The sequence below is a fragment of the Cajanus cajan genome, chromosome 2 (assembly GCF_000230855.2).
Source record: "Cajanus cajan strain Asha chromosome 2, NIPB_CcT2T_4, whole genome shotgun sequence".
Classification (NCBI taxonomy): Eukaryota; Viridiplantae; Streptophyta; class Magnoliopsida; order Fabales; family Fabaceae; genus Cajanus; species Cajanus cajan.
Window position 1 is genome coordinate 67149286 of NC_138518.1, and position 17350 is coordinate 67166635.

General features: G+C 36.5%; 1 long non-coding RNA gene across 1 annotated transcript; it reads right to left on the minus strand.

The window, feature by feature from the left end:
* Positions 1-44: 44 nt before the first annotated feature.
* LOC145954484 (uncharacterized) lies at positions 45-16821 on the minus strand. Its single transcript, XR_014431690.1, has 3 exons — positions 16700-16821; positions 11374-15745; positions 45-1016 (listed from the first exon to the last, which is right to left on the minus strand). It is a non-coding gene; the product is annotated as an uncharacterized LOC145954484 (long non-coding RNA).
* Between the last annotated feature and the right edge of the window lie 529 nt (positions 16822-17350).

The following is a 17350-nucleotide window of genomic DNA, read 5'->3' on the forward strand; positions in this document are numbered from 1 at the left end:
TATGTAGATTAAGAACCACAAAAGAAATAATTTTGAAGAGAATTAAGAAAATTTCTTATTGCAGAAAAATAGAGAAAGAAGATTATAAAAGTCACAAAATAAAAATACAAGGCTGAGTATTTATAGAAGAAAAAACAATGATAACAACTAACTAATTGTAATTAATCAAACTAATTGAGAAAGATAAAAAAACTAACTAACAGTAAACTGTTGTTCACATTATATTTTGTAACATGCCCCCTCAAGGTGGAATGTATATATCATACATTCCAAGCTTGGATATAAGAACTTGGAAGGGACCAGAGGCTAAGGGTTTTGTCAAGACATCAGCAACTTGTTCCTTTGAGGTGATAGGCATCAAATGAAGAAAGCCTGATTCAATTTTTTCTCTGACAGTATGACAATCTATTTCTATATGTTTGGTTCTTTCGTGAAAAATGTGACACCCTCTACCCCATTATTAATATACAACAAATGTAACAATAAAATATTTCTTTTCTTCTTTTTGGGTAAATAAAATCTTTCATAGTTGACAAATATTTCAAATATCACAAGGTAGAAGATTCACATTCGTAACTCATAAATCATAACTCCAGTGTAGAAATTATAAAAGAAAAGAAGTTAAGATTTTCAATACAATTTAGTGAAAAACAAGAAATCATATATATACAAATAATAATAAAGGAAATATAAATTAACTCCAGTAAAGGTGGCAGTGCCTCCTAGTTAGGAATCAATTTATATTTTCCAAATCATGTAATAAAATATAACAAAGATATTCATTCTGGTCTTTTATCAAGAACGTTCAAATTACAATTCTTAACATACAATTTCCTTGAATTATAAACTTTATCTACGTTATCTCTTCGTTAGAAATTACAAAGAAGAGAAACTAAAGTTATTAAAACAATAACATATTAAACTAAAAATAACTATGCCCCGATGTCACATCCTATCAGAGCATGCCCCACTGAAGCCTTAAGCCTCATCACCAACATCCCCATGATGCTGATCATCTGCAACACAATTTAAAACATATACAAAAACAACAAGGGAGTGAGAAACATCTCACTCAGTTTCAGGTGCAGAAATAAAGGTTAAATAACACCCACACACACACAACAAATATAAGTCACATGTAAACAATACACATACATAAATAATCAAATATCACATATATATTCATTTATCATGCTATGATGTCATGGACTCAACTCATAAATGCATGCATGTGGCGCCATACAGAAGATTCACAATTCATCGTTGGTGACCCTAAAGTACACCTTGTTAGCATGTTACATCGTGGGTGACCCTAAGGTACACCTTGTTAGTCGTGGGTGACCCTAAGGTACACCTTGTTAGTCGTGGGTATGCGGCCTCAGCGGCACACCTGGAGTAATATATGCATATGATGCATGTCATACATTCATAATCTCATGGACTCAACATTTAACTTATTACATAATTTCATTTAGTACATCATATCATTATTTGTCATAGTATCATAATCATAGTTTGTCTCAATAGTCCATTCTTAGGTCTCATGTCATTTGTCCATATTTCACATGGTCATGTCATTCATACTCTTCATAAGGTCCGCACAGGAATTCACAGAGAGCATTCTTGTTCATATTAAAACTCATTTATTATTAACATTAATTTCATACTCATTTATTATTTTCAACAAAGAACAAAGTATAATAAATAGAAAATCGGACAGAACAACGACACCTTTAACAAAAACAGAGTAGAGTAAATAGAAAATCAAACAGAACAACGACACCTTCAACAAAGAACAAAGTAAAGTAAATAGAAAATCAAACAGAACAACGGCATCCTCAACAAGGAACAAAATAGAGTAAATAGAAAATCAGACAGAACAACGGCAAGGGATTGGGGGCCAATCCGACAAACAACTATCCAACAATTATCCCCACACCCCTGAGCGAGGTTCTCACTCCCCCCCTTGTAACACCATGGAAATACCAAACTATTTGGTATATATATATATTCAATATATATGTATGTATGTATGCATGTATGTATAAGTTGTTTATTTGGATTATGAATGTGTGAATTTGAAATGTACTTATCTCTGTGCATGTATTTGGTGAATGATGCATTGTACACCATTATACTGAACTTGTACTAAGAGGGAAGAAGACTGATCACCTTCCTTCTCATCTTGGTTAAGTGAAGTATTATGGCATGCAACTCATTATTCCAAGCATCTATATCTGAAAGTGATATTTGTTTGTGTGTTGACACATGTTGCATTTCATATGGTGGTGAGTTGTGAGTATTGCATGGAGAGGAATAAGATGGGTAGGAGATCGAAGGATAGGAACATAAGATAAATCTAGTCTTTCTGAGTGAATTTGAGGTTGTTTCAGAGCTTAGGGAGTTGAAATACTTCAAGGAATAGGATATTTGAGGTGAATAGGTGCTAAGGGTGAAATTTGGAAATTTTCGAAAATGGCTATATATAGGGGCTTAGGACCGGAGGTTTTCATTTTTGGTCAGCAGAGACAGTTTTTAGAGAGAGAAAGTAGAGAGAGAAAGGCTCTGGTCCGGAGGGAAACTGAGGACATATTTGGGAAGCTTATCAAGCCAGGATCAATCTTCACAACTGGAGTTTCAGGAGATTTGGCCTCTAAAGCCTTGAAAATTGAGATTGAAGTTTGAATTGGGAATTTGGGGGTTTGTCCAAATCTTGCATTTCTGAAGTTTCTGAGGTAAGGGTAGTACTTATAAGACTTAATCTAGTATGTATGGGTTTGAAATATCATATTAATTTCATGATTTAAGCTTGATTAAGGATGGATTGAGGAAAAAGGGGTTTGATAGGGTTTTCATGATTTCTTCATGATTTCTATGGTATAATGGTTAATACTTGATTTTATTGCTTAAAATGTTGTTTTTGGATAGTGTTTATGCTTTGTAATGGTTCAAACTCGTATATTTTGGATTAGATTCATGATTGGAAGGAATTTTGAGGTTTTCGAGGGTTTCTGGTCGCTAGTGCGCCGGGCTCAGTTCTTCGCGCCGGGCTTGAATTCATCAGAGACCATCATTGCAAAATCACGCCGGGCGCGAGGCAAGTCGCGCCGGGCTCAATTTAAAAACCGAGGTCTCTGTTTGAGTTTTGCGCCGGGCTGGATATTAGTGCGCCGGGCGTGCGTGTTTTGGTTTTGAGTTCTTCATGAAAGTTTTAGCCTTGGATGTTAGCTTTCCAATGGCGTTGGAATCATCCAAAAAGGAGGTCTAGAACTCCATATATGACTGTTTTAGTGAACAGGGGTCAAGCTGTCAGCATTGGTTATAGCTGTTACGGTTTTTAGCATTTTCAACAAAGTAAATGATGGAATTAGGACTTGATGTCTTCATACGAGTTGTAGGAAATCTTCTTATCTTTCATATGAGATAAGTATGAGCATGATAGGAGTAGTATAACTCTTAATATGCTATTTTATGTGAAGATTGTCATTTCATAAAGGGTAATTTGGTTAAGTTGGTTATAGTTGTTTTGGGTGTTTAATTAATTATGATGATATATATTGGGTATGGAATGTGACATGATTTTGGAAATGATTGCATGTAATTGTGGAATATGCTATATGCATGTGGTTTGGAAAAAAAAAAGTAAATAGGACTTAAAGGAGTAAGGTTATGGTATGGATTAGATCTCTTGGTGAGATCAGGATATAATCTTTGGAAAAATATGAAATTGGGAATCCCATGGTGAGGATTCCAATGTGGAACTTTTCCAAAGGTTATATGATAAACCACTTCAGATGTTAGGTGGATTCTGAAGTACTCCTTTAAGTATTCTATTTGCTACCGGTATGGGGGCCAGGCCGAGTCATACCGATGGATGAAGTGGCCATGATCACCAGGGTTACGTGACGACGTAATTCCAGCTGTATAATTCCATGAGAGGTCAGGTGTGATTCCTGGGTTGCTGATATGTTTCAGCGTGCGTGTCAACACTTGGTGGATGGTGTTGAGGCCAACATTGTGAGGATATGTTGGTGTGAGATCATGGAATAATTATACAGTGGTGTGACTTTGTTTCTGGATGTGGAATATGTATACAAATGGTGTGGATTGTATGCATTGGATTTTAGATTTGATTTATATTTGGCATGGAAATAACTATTTATAAGGTTTATTTCCTTGGTGCGGATATATATATATATTATGGATAAATATCTGTTTAATGATATTTTATCATGTACTATGGTTGGTTTTATATGTGCTAACCCTTGCATGTTTTCCATGTGGTTTGGACTGTGATGATCTCACTTTGTGGGGGAGCAGATCAGGTGTGAGGCTTGGGATAGCAAGAAGTCTTCTGATAGCTGCTTTGAGTAGTAGCAAGGTTTAGAGCTTGACCAGCACCTAGGGTGTCTATATTATATTATCTTTTGGATTACTGTATAACTTTACTAAGGATGATGACTCTGCTATAGCAGATTATATTATATATTTTGGAAACAATTTATATGTTATTGTATAATTACACTCTAGCGTAGCTGGCTTTTGCTCTATTTTCTTTATTTTATATATTTTATTTTGGTTGGTTATTGATGTGACGGCCTAGGGTGGGTCGTTACAGTTTTGGTATCAGAGCTGGTCGAGTCTCTTTAGGATTTGTGGGAAATGGTCTTGTTATGTTTCTGTTGTGAGGAAATAGATTTTTGAAAGGAATTTCTTATGTGTTTTGGTGTAAACTCATGGGTTCCTTGATCTTTCATCTTGATTAGGATGGTTGGTAGGGGAAACAATTCTAATCTTTCTTCAGGCATGAATGCGCAACAGATTGCTCAGGCTATGGAGCAAATTGCTACTGCTATTGGACAGCAGAATACTTTGTTGGCTCAGATGGAGACCAATCGGGCTGCAGCTGAAGCAGCTAGGGCTGAGGTACCTGATGAGTATAAGGGCTTGTCAGAGTTCAGAAAAGGGAATCCTCCTCAATTTACAGGTGTTGATGGACCTGAAGTTGCTGACCAATGGATTGAGGAGATGGAGAAAATCTTCATGGTGATGCAATGCCCTGAGGAGAGGAAGCTAGTTTATGCTGTTTATATGTTAGTGGGTGAGGCTAGTTTCTGGTGGAAAGGTGCTCAAGCTATGATGGAGGCTAGAGGGGAGGCAGTAAATTGGGAAAACTTTAAAAAGGTATTCCTAGAGAAATATTTTCCAGATAGTGCAAGGTATGCTAAGGAAGCTGAGTTTTTGAGACTGCAGCAAGGAAATATGTCAGTACAAGAGTATGTGGTCAAGTTTGAACACTTGACTAGATACTATTCTCAAGCTATCACTGAAGCCTGGAGGTGCAGGAAGTTTAGTGAGGGTCTAAGATTTGAGCTGAGAAAGACTATTGTTCCTATGGGAATTATGGAGTTTCCAGTTTTAGTTGAAAAGGCAAAAACAGTGGAAAGATTTGAAGGAGGAAATAAAATGGCAAAGGGTCCAGAGGGATCATCTGGATTTGGTAGGGGGAAACATCCTCAAAAGAGACCATCCCAGTTTCAAATTGGAAATGCTAATAAGAAACCGATGGGAACCACTACTACAGGACCTATTCAGAGTATTAGATGTTATACATGTGGAGGCCCACATATGATGAGGGACTGTCCTACAAAGAACTATGCATGTTTTAAATGTGGCAAGGTGGGTCATATGGCTAAAGATTGCAATGTCAGAAATACACCAGCTAGAGAGAACCAGAAAGTGGATCGGCCTACTGTAGCAGGTCGTGTCTTTGCTTTAACAGGTGCTGAAGCTGAAACGTCATCTGAACTGGTAAAAGGAAAGGGCAAAGCTAATGGTAATGATATTTTTATTCTATTTGATTCTGGTGCTTCACATTCTTTTATTTCTTATGAATGCGTGGCAAGGTTAAATTTAGTAGTGAGTTCCGTGTGTGTGGATCTAGTTGTTTCTACCCCAGCTTCAGGGTCTATTTTGACTTCTGAAGTTTGTTTGAGATGTCCAGTGGAGGTGGAAGGGCGTTATTATAAAGTGAATTTGTTTTGTTTACCTCTATCCGATTTGGATGTGATTTTAGGGATGGATTGGCTTTCTGCCAATAGGATTTTGATAGATTGTTCAGAGAAGAAATTAATCTTTCCTACTGATGAACAGGAGAGATTTATTTCTAATAGACAGGTGGATGGGTTGTTGAAGAATGGAGCTCTTGGGTTTATGATCTTATCTTTTATTAGTATAGAGAATGAAAAGTTGTTGAATAGTATTGATGTTGTTAGAGAATTTCCAGAGGTTTTTCCGGATGATGTTCCGGGATTACCACCAAAGCGAGAGTTAGAGTTTAGTATTGATCTTATACCAGGGGCGGGACCAGTGTCCATTTCTCCTTATAGAATGGCACCAGCGGAGTTGTTTGAATTGAAAAAGCAGGTTGAGGAGCTTTTGGAGAAGCAGATGATCAGACCTAGTGTATCTTCGTGGGGAGCACCAGTGTTATTGGTAAAGAAGAAAGATGGTGGTGTGAGGTTATGTGTGGATTACAGGCAGTTAAATAAATTGACAATCAAGAATAAGTATCCTTTGCCAAGGATAGATGATTTGATGGATCAGTTAAGGGGAGCTACTATTTTCTCCAAGATTGATTTGAGATCTGGGTATCACCAGATTCGGGTAAAGGAAGAGGACATATCAAAGACTGCTTTCAGGACTCGATATGGCCATTATGAGTATGTTGTCATGCCTTTTGGAGTGACGAATGCTCCAGCTATTTTCATGGATTATATGAACAGGATTTTCAGACCCTTTCTGGATAAGTTTGTTGTGGTGTTCATTGATGACATTTTGATTTATTCTAGATCTATGGAAGAACATAGAGAACATTTGAGGGTAGTTTTGCAGGTATTGAAAGAGAAACAATTATTTGCAAAGTTGTCAAAATGTGAGTTTTGGCTATCTAAAGTTAAGTTCTTGGGTCATGTGATTTCTGCACAAGGAATTGCAGTTGATCCTACTAAGGTGGAAGCGGTTTTGAGGTGGGAGCGTCCGAAATCAGTTATTGAAGTTAGAGATTTTGTGGGATTGGCTGGCTATTATAGAAGATTCATAGAAGGATTTTCTAAAATAGTTATGCCTTTGACACAGCTGACTAGGAAGGATCATCCTTTTGTATGGATAGAGGAGTGTGAGAGGAGTTTTCAAGAGTTAAAGGAGAAACTGACGTCGTCTCCAGTGTTGATACTGCCAGATCCCAATAAATCTTTTGAAGTTTATTGTGATGCATCTCATCAAGGTTTAGGATGTGTTCTTATGCAAGATAGGCAGGTTGTGGCCTATGCATCTAGGCAGTTAAAGACTCATGAACGGAATTATCCTACGCATGATCTAGAGTTGGCTGCGGTGGTTTTTGCTTTGAAGATTTGGAGACATTATCTCTATGGAGCAAAGTTTGATGTGTGCAGTGATCATAAGAGTTTGAAATATTTGTTTGATCAGAAAGAGTTAAATATGAGGCAAAGGAGGTGGATTGAGTTTTTGAAAGATTATGATTTTCAGTTAATGTACCATCCAGGTAAAGCAAATGTGGTGGCAGATGCTTTGAGCAGAAAATCTCTTCATATGTCTTACATGATGGTCAAGGAGATGGAATTAGTGGAGAAATTTAGGGATATGAATCTTAATGTTGTTGTTGCCACAAATTTTATTAGTTGTGGTATGACTACCATTACTAGTGATTTCTTGGAGATGGTGAAACAAAAACAAGTTCAGGATACGGGATTGAACAAGGTTAGAGAATTGTTGGGTTCTGAGAAAGCTGAAGGATTTGAACAAGATATGGATGGAGTTTTGAGATACAAGGGCAGAGTTTGCATCAGGCATTAGGGACTAAGTTGAGACTCAGTTCTGCTTATCACCCACAGACTGATGGGCAGTCTGAGAGGACTATCCAATCTTTGGAGGACTTGTTGAGGGCTTGTATTTTGGATCATCTAGGGAATTGGGAAGAGATGTTGCCTTTGGTCGAGTTCACTTATAATAACAGTTTTCATGCAAGTATAGGAATGGCACCGTTTGAGGCTCTATATGGGAGGAAATGTCGAACACCTTTGTGTTGGTTTAAAGAGGGAGAATCAGTGATGGTGGGACCAGAGATCATCTTACAGACTACTGAAAAGGTGAAACAAATTCAGGAAAGAATGAGAGCTACTTAGAGTAGGCAAAAGTCTTATGCAGACAAGAGGAGGAAACCTTTGGAGTTTTCAGAGGGAGAGCATGTATTTTTGAAGATAACTCCTACCACAGGTGTGGGAAGAGCTATCAAAGCTAAGAAGTTGAATCCTAAGTTTATTGGACCGTATCAAATTCTCAAGAGGATTGGACCAGTGACATATCAGATTGCATTACCTCCATTCCTTTCTAATCTGCATGATGTGTTCCATGTTTCACAGTTGAGAAAGTATATTCACGATCCGAGTCATGTCTTGGAATCAGAGGCAGTACAAGTTAAGGAAAATTTAACTTTTGAGAAACAGCCAGTTTCAGTGGCAGATAGGAAAGTTAAGCAATTGCGGGGTAAATCTATCAATTTGGTAAAGGTTATTTGGGATGAGGTTACTAATGAAGCCACTTGGGAGTTGGAAGATAGAATGAAGGATCAATACCCATATCTCTTTATGAGTAAGTGAATTTTCGGGGACGAAAATTTTTGTTGTTGGGGAGAGTTGTAACACCATGGAAATACCAAACTATTTGGTATATATATATATTCAATATATATGTATGTATGTATGCATGTATGTATAAGTTGTTTATTTGGATTATGAATGTGTGAATTTGAAATGTACTTATCTCTGTGCATGTATTTGGTGAATGATGCATTGTACACCATTATACTGAACTTGTACTAAGAGGGAAGAAGACTGATCACCTTCCTTCTCATCTTGGTTAAGTGAAGTATTATGGCATGCAACTCATTATTCCAAGCATCTATATCTGAAAGTGATATTTGTTTGTGTGTTGACACATGTTGCATTTCATATGGTGGTGAGTTGTGAGTATTGCATGGAGAGGAATAAGATGGGTAGGAGATCGAAGGATAGGAACATAAGATAAATCTAGTCTTTCTGAGTGAATTTGAGGTTGTTTCAGAGCTTAGGGAGTTGAAATACTTCAAGGAATAGGATATTTGAGGTGAATAGGTGCTAAGGGTGAAATTTGGAAATTTTCGAAAATGGCTATATATAGGGGCTTAGGACCGGAGGTTTTCATTTTTGGTCAGCAGAGACAGTTTTTAGAGAGAGAAAGTAGAGAGAGAAAGGCTCTGGTCCGGAGGGAAACTGAGGACATATTTGGGAAGCTTATCAAGCCAGGATCAATCTTCACAACTGGAGTTTCAGGAGATTTGGCCTCTAAAGCCTTGAAAATTGAGATTGAAGTTTGAATTGGGAATTTGGGGGTTTGTCCAAATCTTGCATTTCTGAAGTTTCTGAGGTAAGGGTAGTACTTATAAGACTTAATCTAGTATGTATGGGTTTGAAATATCATATTAATTTCATGATTTAAGCTTGATTAAGGATGGATTGAGGAAAAAGGGGTTTGATAGGGTTTTCATGATTTCTTCATGATTTCTATGGTATAATGGTTAATACTTGATTTTATTGCTTAAAATGTTGTTTTTGGATAGTGTTTATGCTTTGTAATGGTTCAAACTCGTATATTTTGGATTAGATTCATGATTGGAAGGAATTTTGAGGTTTTCGAGGGTTTCTGGTCGCTAGTGCGCCGGGCTCAGTTCTTCGCGCCGGGCTTGAATTCATCAGAGACCATCATTGCAAAATCACGCCGGGCGCGAGGCAAGTCGCGCCGGGCTCAATTTAAAAACCGAGGTCTCTGTTTGAGTTTTGCGCCGGGCTGGATATTAGTGCGCCGGGCGTGCGTGTTTTGGTTTTGAGTTCTTCATGAAAGTTTTAGCCTTGGATGTTAGCTTTCCAATGGCGTTGGAATCATCCAAAAAGGAGGTCTAGAACTCCATATATGACTGTTTTAGTGAACAGGGGTCAAGCTGTCAGCATTGGTTATAGCTGTTACGGTTTTTAGCATTTTCAACAAAGTAAATGATGGAATTAGGACTTGATGTCTTCATACGAGTTGTAGGAAATCTTCTTATCTTTCATATGAGATAAGTATGAGCATGATAGGAGTAGTATAACTCTTAATATGCTATTTTATGTGAAGATTGTCATTTCATAAAGGGTAATTTGGTTAAGTTGGTTATAGTTGTTTTGGGTGTTTAATTAATTATGATGATATATATTGGGTATGGAATGTGACATGATTTTGGAAATGATTGCATGTAATTGTGGAATATGCTATATGCATGTGGTTTGGAAAAAAAAAGTAAATAGGACTTAAAGGAGTAAGGTTATGGTATGGATTAGATCTCTTGGTGAGATCAGGATATAATCTTTGGAAAAATATGAAATTGGGAATCCCATGGTGAGGATTCCAATGTGGAACTTTTCCAAAGGTTATATGATAAACCACTTCAGATGTTAGGTGGATTCTGAAGTACTCCTTTAAGTATTCTATTTGCTACCGGTATGGGGGCCAGGCCGAGTCATACCGATGGATGAAGTGGCCATGATCACCAGGGTTACGTGACGACGTAATTCCAGCTGTATAATTCCATGAGAGGTCAGGTGTGATTCCTGGGTTGCTGATATGTTTCAGCGTGCGTGTCAACACTTGGTGGATGGTGTTGAGGCCAACATTGTGAGGATATGTTGGTGTGAGATCATGGAATAATTATACAGTGGTGTGACTTTGTTTCTGGATGTGGAATATGTATACAAATGGTGTGGATTGTATGCATTGGATTTTAGATTTGATTTATATTTGGCATGGAAATAACTATTTATAAGGTTTATTTCCTTGGTGCGGATATATATATATATTATGGATAAATATCTGTTTAATGATATTTTATCATGTACTATGGTTGGTTTTATATGTGCTAACCCTTGCATGTTTTCCATGTGGTTTGGACTGTGATGATCTCACTTTGTGGGGGAGCAGATCAGGTGTGAGGCTTGGGATAGCAAGAAGTCTTCTGATAGCTGCTTTGAGTAGTAGCAAGGTTTAGAGCTTGACCAGCACCTAGGGTGTCTATATTATATTATCTTTTGGATTACTGTATAACTTTACTAAGGATGATGACTCTGCTATAGCAGATTATATTATATATTTTGGAAACAATTTATATGTTATTGTATAATTACACTCTAGCGTAGCTGGCTTTTGCTCTATTTTCTATATTATATATCATTTTATTTTGGTTGGTTATTGATGTGACGGCCTAGGGTGGGTCGTTACACCCCTTACCTGGATAGGCGGAGTTGGAACTTGGGCAGGGTCTCCTCCTCTGGATCCCCTTTTTCTTCCCTCTCTTTCTTTCTTTCTTTCTCTCTCTCTCTCTCTCTCTCTCTCTCCTCTTTCTCTCTCTAAGATTACCACTTCTTGCTCAATATAAATTTTTCACCCCCCTTGGCCCTATTTATAGGCCTCCTGGCGCAACCGGAACGGCCCGTACTGATTTCGGAACGGCCCGTTCCGGATCCTTCAAACGTGGGCAAATTTCTCAACTGGAACGGCCCGTTCCAAAATCGGAACGCCCGTTCCCAAAAAGCAGAACAGCCCGTTCTGAAACCAGAACGGCCCGTTCTCAATCTCAGCAGAACGCCCCGTACTGCTTCCAGAACGGCCCGTTCTCCATACCAGAACGGCCCGTTCCAGGCCCGTTCTGGGTCTTTAAAAACAAGCATATTCCTTCTTTTGGAACGGCCCGTTCTGCATTTGGAACGGCCCGTTCCGAAACCCAGAAATACCCTTGTCCCTTTATTAAAATTACGAAAATGCCATCAATAATTACGAAAATGCCATTATTAATAAAAATATCCTTTTAAGGAATTGGGGTGTTACAATTCTCCCCTCCTTTTAGAAATTTCGTCCCCGAAATTTTCCTGAAAACAAAAATAGATAAGTTTCTCGCATCTTGCTTTCTAACTCCCATGTAACACTTTCTTCAAAATTTCCTTATTGATGTACAACTCTATCAATCTCTCCAAGAAATGTCTAATGTTAATAAGTTCAAGGTGAGCAGACTTGGTAAGCCTATCCATTAATCCAAATAAGATCAAATTTCTTAAGAATATCATACATAACTACAACTAAATTCATAGATACAGAATCTTATTTTCAAATTAGAACGTCTAAAGGTTGTATTAAATCTGAAAGTTTTTGGTGTTCGACCTTAACTTTCTAACATACTAAGCAAGCATACACAAATTCCTCCACTTCCTCCGTCATCTTAGGCCACCAAAACATCTTCTTAAGATATTGATACATCTTAGTAACTCCTAGATGAATACTAAGACTGCTCTTATGACCTTCTTCCAAGATTGCTCTCTTAAGTTCTGGCACATTTGGAATATACAACCCATCCTTAAATCTCAACACTCCATCCACTCCAAATTTAAACTTACTTTCTACACCTTGATTCAACTTCTCTACTTCTCTTTAGACCATCATGTTTCCGCTGCGCCACTCTGATACATTTCAGTAACTCTTAAATAAATGCTAAAAATATTCTTATGTCCTTTCTCTAAGATCATCTTCCTTAATTTGGGTTTACTAGGCACATAGATTATATCCTTGTATCCCGAAACACCATCAACTTCCACTTGTAAAAGGCTATTTATATTCCTACCAATCTTTTCCACTTGGGTCACTAAGAAAGAATCTAACTCCTGAGTCTTCTAATCTCATTATTAATCCTTTCAACATATTCAATTCAATGTTCCTAAGGGTGAGCTCACACATCATGCTTAAGTTTCTAATCTACTCAATCAAACTCAACCCTTATATCATCAAAATGATAGATAAATGTTCATCCTACTCAGGACATTTGTCACCATATTAGTTTAACTTGTATAATCTTCTCCAATGATTAGGCACCTAATTGTAAGTTCACTATGTACTCATACTCGGTCTTCAAGTCTTACCACTTTATTTATACTCCAAGAAAACTCTTATTCACTACCTTGTCCTATAATCTCATACCTGGCCACCAAAATGAATCGACTAATATGCTTATTCAATATCCTTTGAATAATCCATTCGTTAATCGAGTCATACATAGTCCCTTACTACTAGGAGTAATTTCACAAATCAAACTTAAATTCCTAACTTGAGCCAAAAGATATATCTCTTTGACCATAAAGAAAGATAAATATAGATATTTCCTATTCAAAGCATCGACTGCTATAGGTTTACCCAGATAACAACTAAGATTAAAATCTTAATCCTTACAATTTCCAACTATCTCTTCTATCTCATATTCAATTCCTTCGGATCAAACAGATATTTAAGATCCTTATAATCACTAAATATCTCAATAGTGTTTCTAAAATCTCAAGCGTAACTATTACAACTTCTAATTCAAGGTAATTTCTCTCATGAATTTTCCATTTCCTAGATGCTTAAAAACATAAGTTACTACCTTTGCATCAATAATCCACCCAAACCTGTCTTCAAAGTCATCACTATATCCCACATAAGACTTACTAGAGTCAGGTAATATTATCACTAGTCAATCTTGCCATAAGAGTTAGAACTACTCTTATACTTACTATCTCACATAAAGACAATACCCCTCATAGTGAATGTAGTCAAGGGCAATGCTATCCTAGAAATTCTTTCAATAAATCTCCAATAGTAAGCCTCATAAAACTTTTATTCTCGCTAACTTGCTTAGATATCTCTCTGCTTAAACATAACTTCTACCTAAGACAGATTCATGTTCACCTTAACTGAAATTTACAGGGACTAGAAAACTTAACATACAACCGTCTTGGATATATCTTCACCTTCAACTACAATATGATCATATCACATCCTAAGATCAATATCACTAACCATACAACATTCACCATTTGATCCCTAAGGTCTTCTATTCACATATCGACATACATGCACATCAAGTCATATTAGAATGCCTACTTTAAACCTTCATATATATCATCCATAAGCATGTACATGAACAACCTTTACCACATAGCATCATATAACCTTAAACAACCTCTCAATCCACATGAAAACACCTCAAAACATGTCAATTCTTATCCTTGCATTGCCTACTAACCCGAAAACATTATTATACAGACTAACTTCTATTTTTAACAACTATCAAAGAAAACAACACATAAAGAGTTCTACTCATCCACGTGATATCAACCTATCACTAAGTGAATAGGCTACAACTCTTAGTGAGACATGAGATTTTTAAAAAAATCATTTTCTTAGCTAAAAATTCAAAAATCACCATAGATATATTCAATGGTTACCACTAGACCTTTGATCACCAAAGTTGCTGTAACGGGAGTGCAAACATTCTCTACACACTAACGCATCAGCATCTATGCCACAAAATACCTTAATCCTTCCAAACTTGCTCCTTTCCACCTGAAATTCATATCAAAGTTTCCCACTACAAATCTAAACCAAATAACTCACCTATTCAGTACAAAAGGCTTAGAAAATAAAATTTTCATGCAACCATCAAACTCTAAAAATCATCAACACTTCAATCTCTTCTTAAGAATACCAAAACTCCAATTCTGAACATACCTCATCTTTGGATTCAATTGCTACAATTATAGCTTTCAAAAATTTTACCAATCATAAATTCTTAATACACTTTAAAATAAATCAATGTCTTACCCAAATCTAAGGCCTCAATAGTTCCCACAATATTAACAACATATTTCGTCTACCACTACTCGCACATATGCTTGCAACACAAGCGATATTACTCAACCACCACTTCTTACGTAAGTATCAAACAATTAAACAATCATAAGAATGAAGAAGAAAGGTCATAATGGTATTAGCTGACACTATCATGACTATCATTCCTCTAATTAAAAAAAAAATAACTTAACAATATCAAACTTTACAATATCAACACAAGGAGAACATCACCATCATCATTATCAAAGCAAAACATCATCAAAGCAAAGCATCACCAAAGTATACAACAAACAAAACAATGTCAGAGTACACAACAGAATCTCGATAAGTCACGGCCGATTAGATCGACCTGCTCTGATACCACTAAATGTGACACCCTCTACCCCATTATTAATATACAACAAATGTAACAATAAAATATTTCTTTTCTTCTTTTTGGGTAAATAAAATCTTTCATAGTTGACAAATATTTCAAATATCACAAGGTAGAAGATTCACATTTGTAACTCATAAATCATAACTCCAGTGTAGAAATTATAAAAGAAAAGAAGTTAAGATTTTCAATACAATTTAGTGAAAAACAAGAAATCATATATATACAAATAATAATAAAGGAAATATAAATTAACTCCAGTAAAGGTGGCAGTGCCTCCTAGTTAGGAATCAATTTATATTTTCCAAATCATGTAATAAAATATAACAAAGATATTCATTTTGGTCTTTTATCAAGAACGTTCAAATTACAATTCTTAACATACAATTTCCTTGAATTATAAACTTTATCTACGTTATCTCTTCGTTAGAAATTACAAAGAAGAGAAACTAAAGTTATTAAAACAATAACATATTAAACTAAAAATAACTATGCCCCGATGTCACATCCTATCAGAGCATGCCCCACTGAAGCCTTAAGCCTCATCACCAACATCCCCATGATGCTGATCATCTGCAACACAATTTAAAACATATACAAAAACAACAAGGGAGTGAGAAACATCTCACTCAGTTTCAGGTGCAGAAATAAAGGTTAAATAACACCCACACACACACAACAAATATAAGTCACATGTAAACAATACACATACATAAATAATCAAATATCACATATATATTCATTTATCATGCTATGATGTCATGGACTCAACTCATAAATGCATGCATGTGGCGTCATACGGAAGATTCACAATTCATCGTTGGTGACCCTAAAGTACACCTTGTTAGCATGTTACATCGTGGGTGACCCTAAGGTACACCTTGTTAGTCGTGGGTGACCCTAAGGTACACCTTGTTAGTCGTGGGTATGCGGCCTCAGCGGCACACCTGGAGTAATATATGCATATGATGCATGTCATACATTCATAATCTCATGGACTCAACATTTAACTTATTACATAATTTCATTTAGTACATCATATCATTATTTGTCATAGTATCATAATCATAGTTTGTCTCAATAGTCCATTCTTAGGTCTCATGTCATTTGTCCATATTTCACATGGTCATGTCATTCATACTCCTCATAAGGTCCGCACAGGAATTCACAGAGAGCATTCTTGTTCATATTAAAACTCATTTATTATTAACATTAATTTCATACTCATTTATTACTTTCAACAAAGAACAAAGTATAATAAATAGAAAATCGGACAGAACAACGGCACCTTTAACAAAAACAGAGTAGAGTAAATAGAAAATCAAACAGAACAACGGCACCTTCAACAAAGAACAAAGTAAAGTAAATAGAAAATCAAACAGAACAACGGCATCCTCAACAAGGAACAAAATAGAGTAAATAGAAAATCAGACAGAACAACGGCAAAGGATTGGGGGCCAATCCGACAAACAACTATCCAACAATTATCCCCACACCCCTGAGCGAGGTTCTCACTCCCCCCCTTACCTGGATAGGCGGAGTTGGAACTTGGGCAGGGTCTCCTCCTCTGGATCCCCTTTTTCTTCCCTCTCTTTCTTTCTTTCTTTCTCTCTCTCTCTCTCTCTCTCTCCTCTTTCTCTCTCTAAGATTACCACTTCTTGCTCAATATAAATTTTTCACCCCCCCTTGGCCCTATTTATAGGCCTCCTGGCGCAACCGGAACGGCCCGTACTGATTTCGGAACGGCCCGTTCCGGATCCTTCAAACGTGGGCAAATTTCTCAACTGGAACGGCCCGTTCCAAAATCGGAACGCCCGTTCCCAAAAAGCAGAACAGCCCGTTCTGAAACCAGAACGGCCCGTTCTCAATCTCAGCAGAACGCCCCGTACTGCTTCCAGAACGGCCCGTTCTCCATATATAGTTCAAATTGTTTCCGGTACAAACCTCAAATAAATAATTGAAATATAATTTAATATGTCTTATATTAAGCATTTTTAATTGTATTTCAGATATTATTTAGAAGTCACTTTTTTTCATTGTATCTTTATTATCTTTTATTTTTGAAAAATAAAAATAAATATTCTTTTATTTATAAACAAAAATGAATTTTAAATTTGATTTTATAGAATTTCCATTAATGTACCTAAAACATATTTTTATTTAGAGATAAAATAAAAT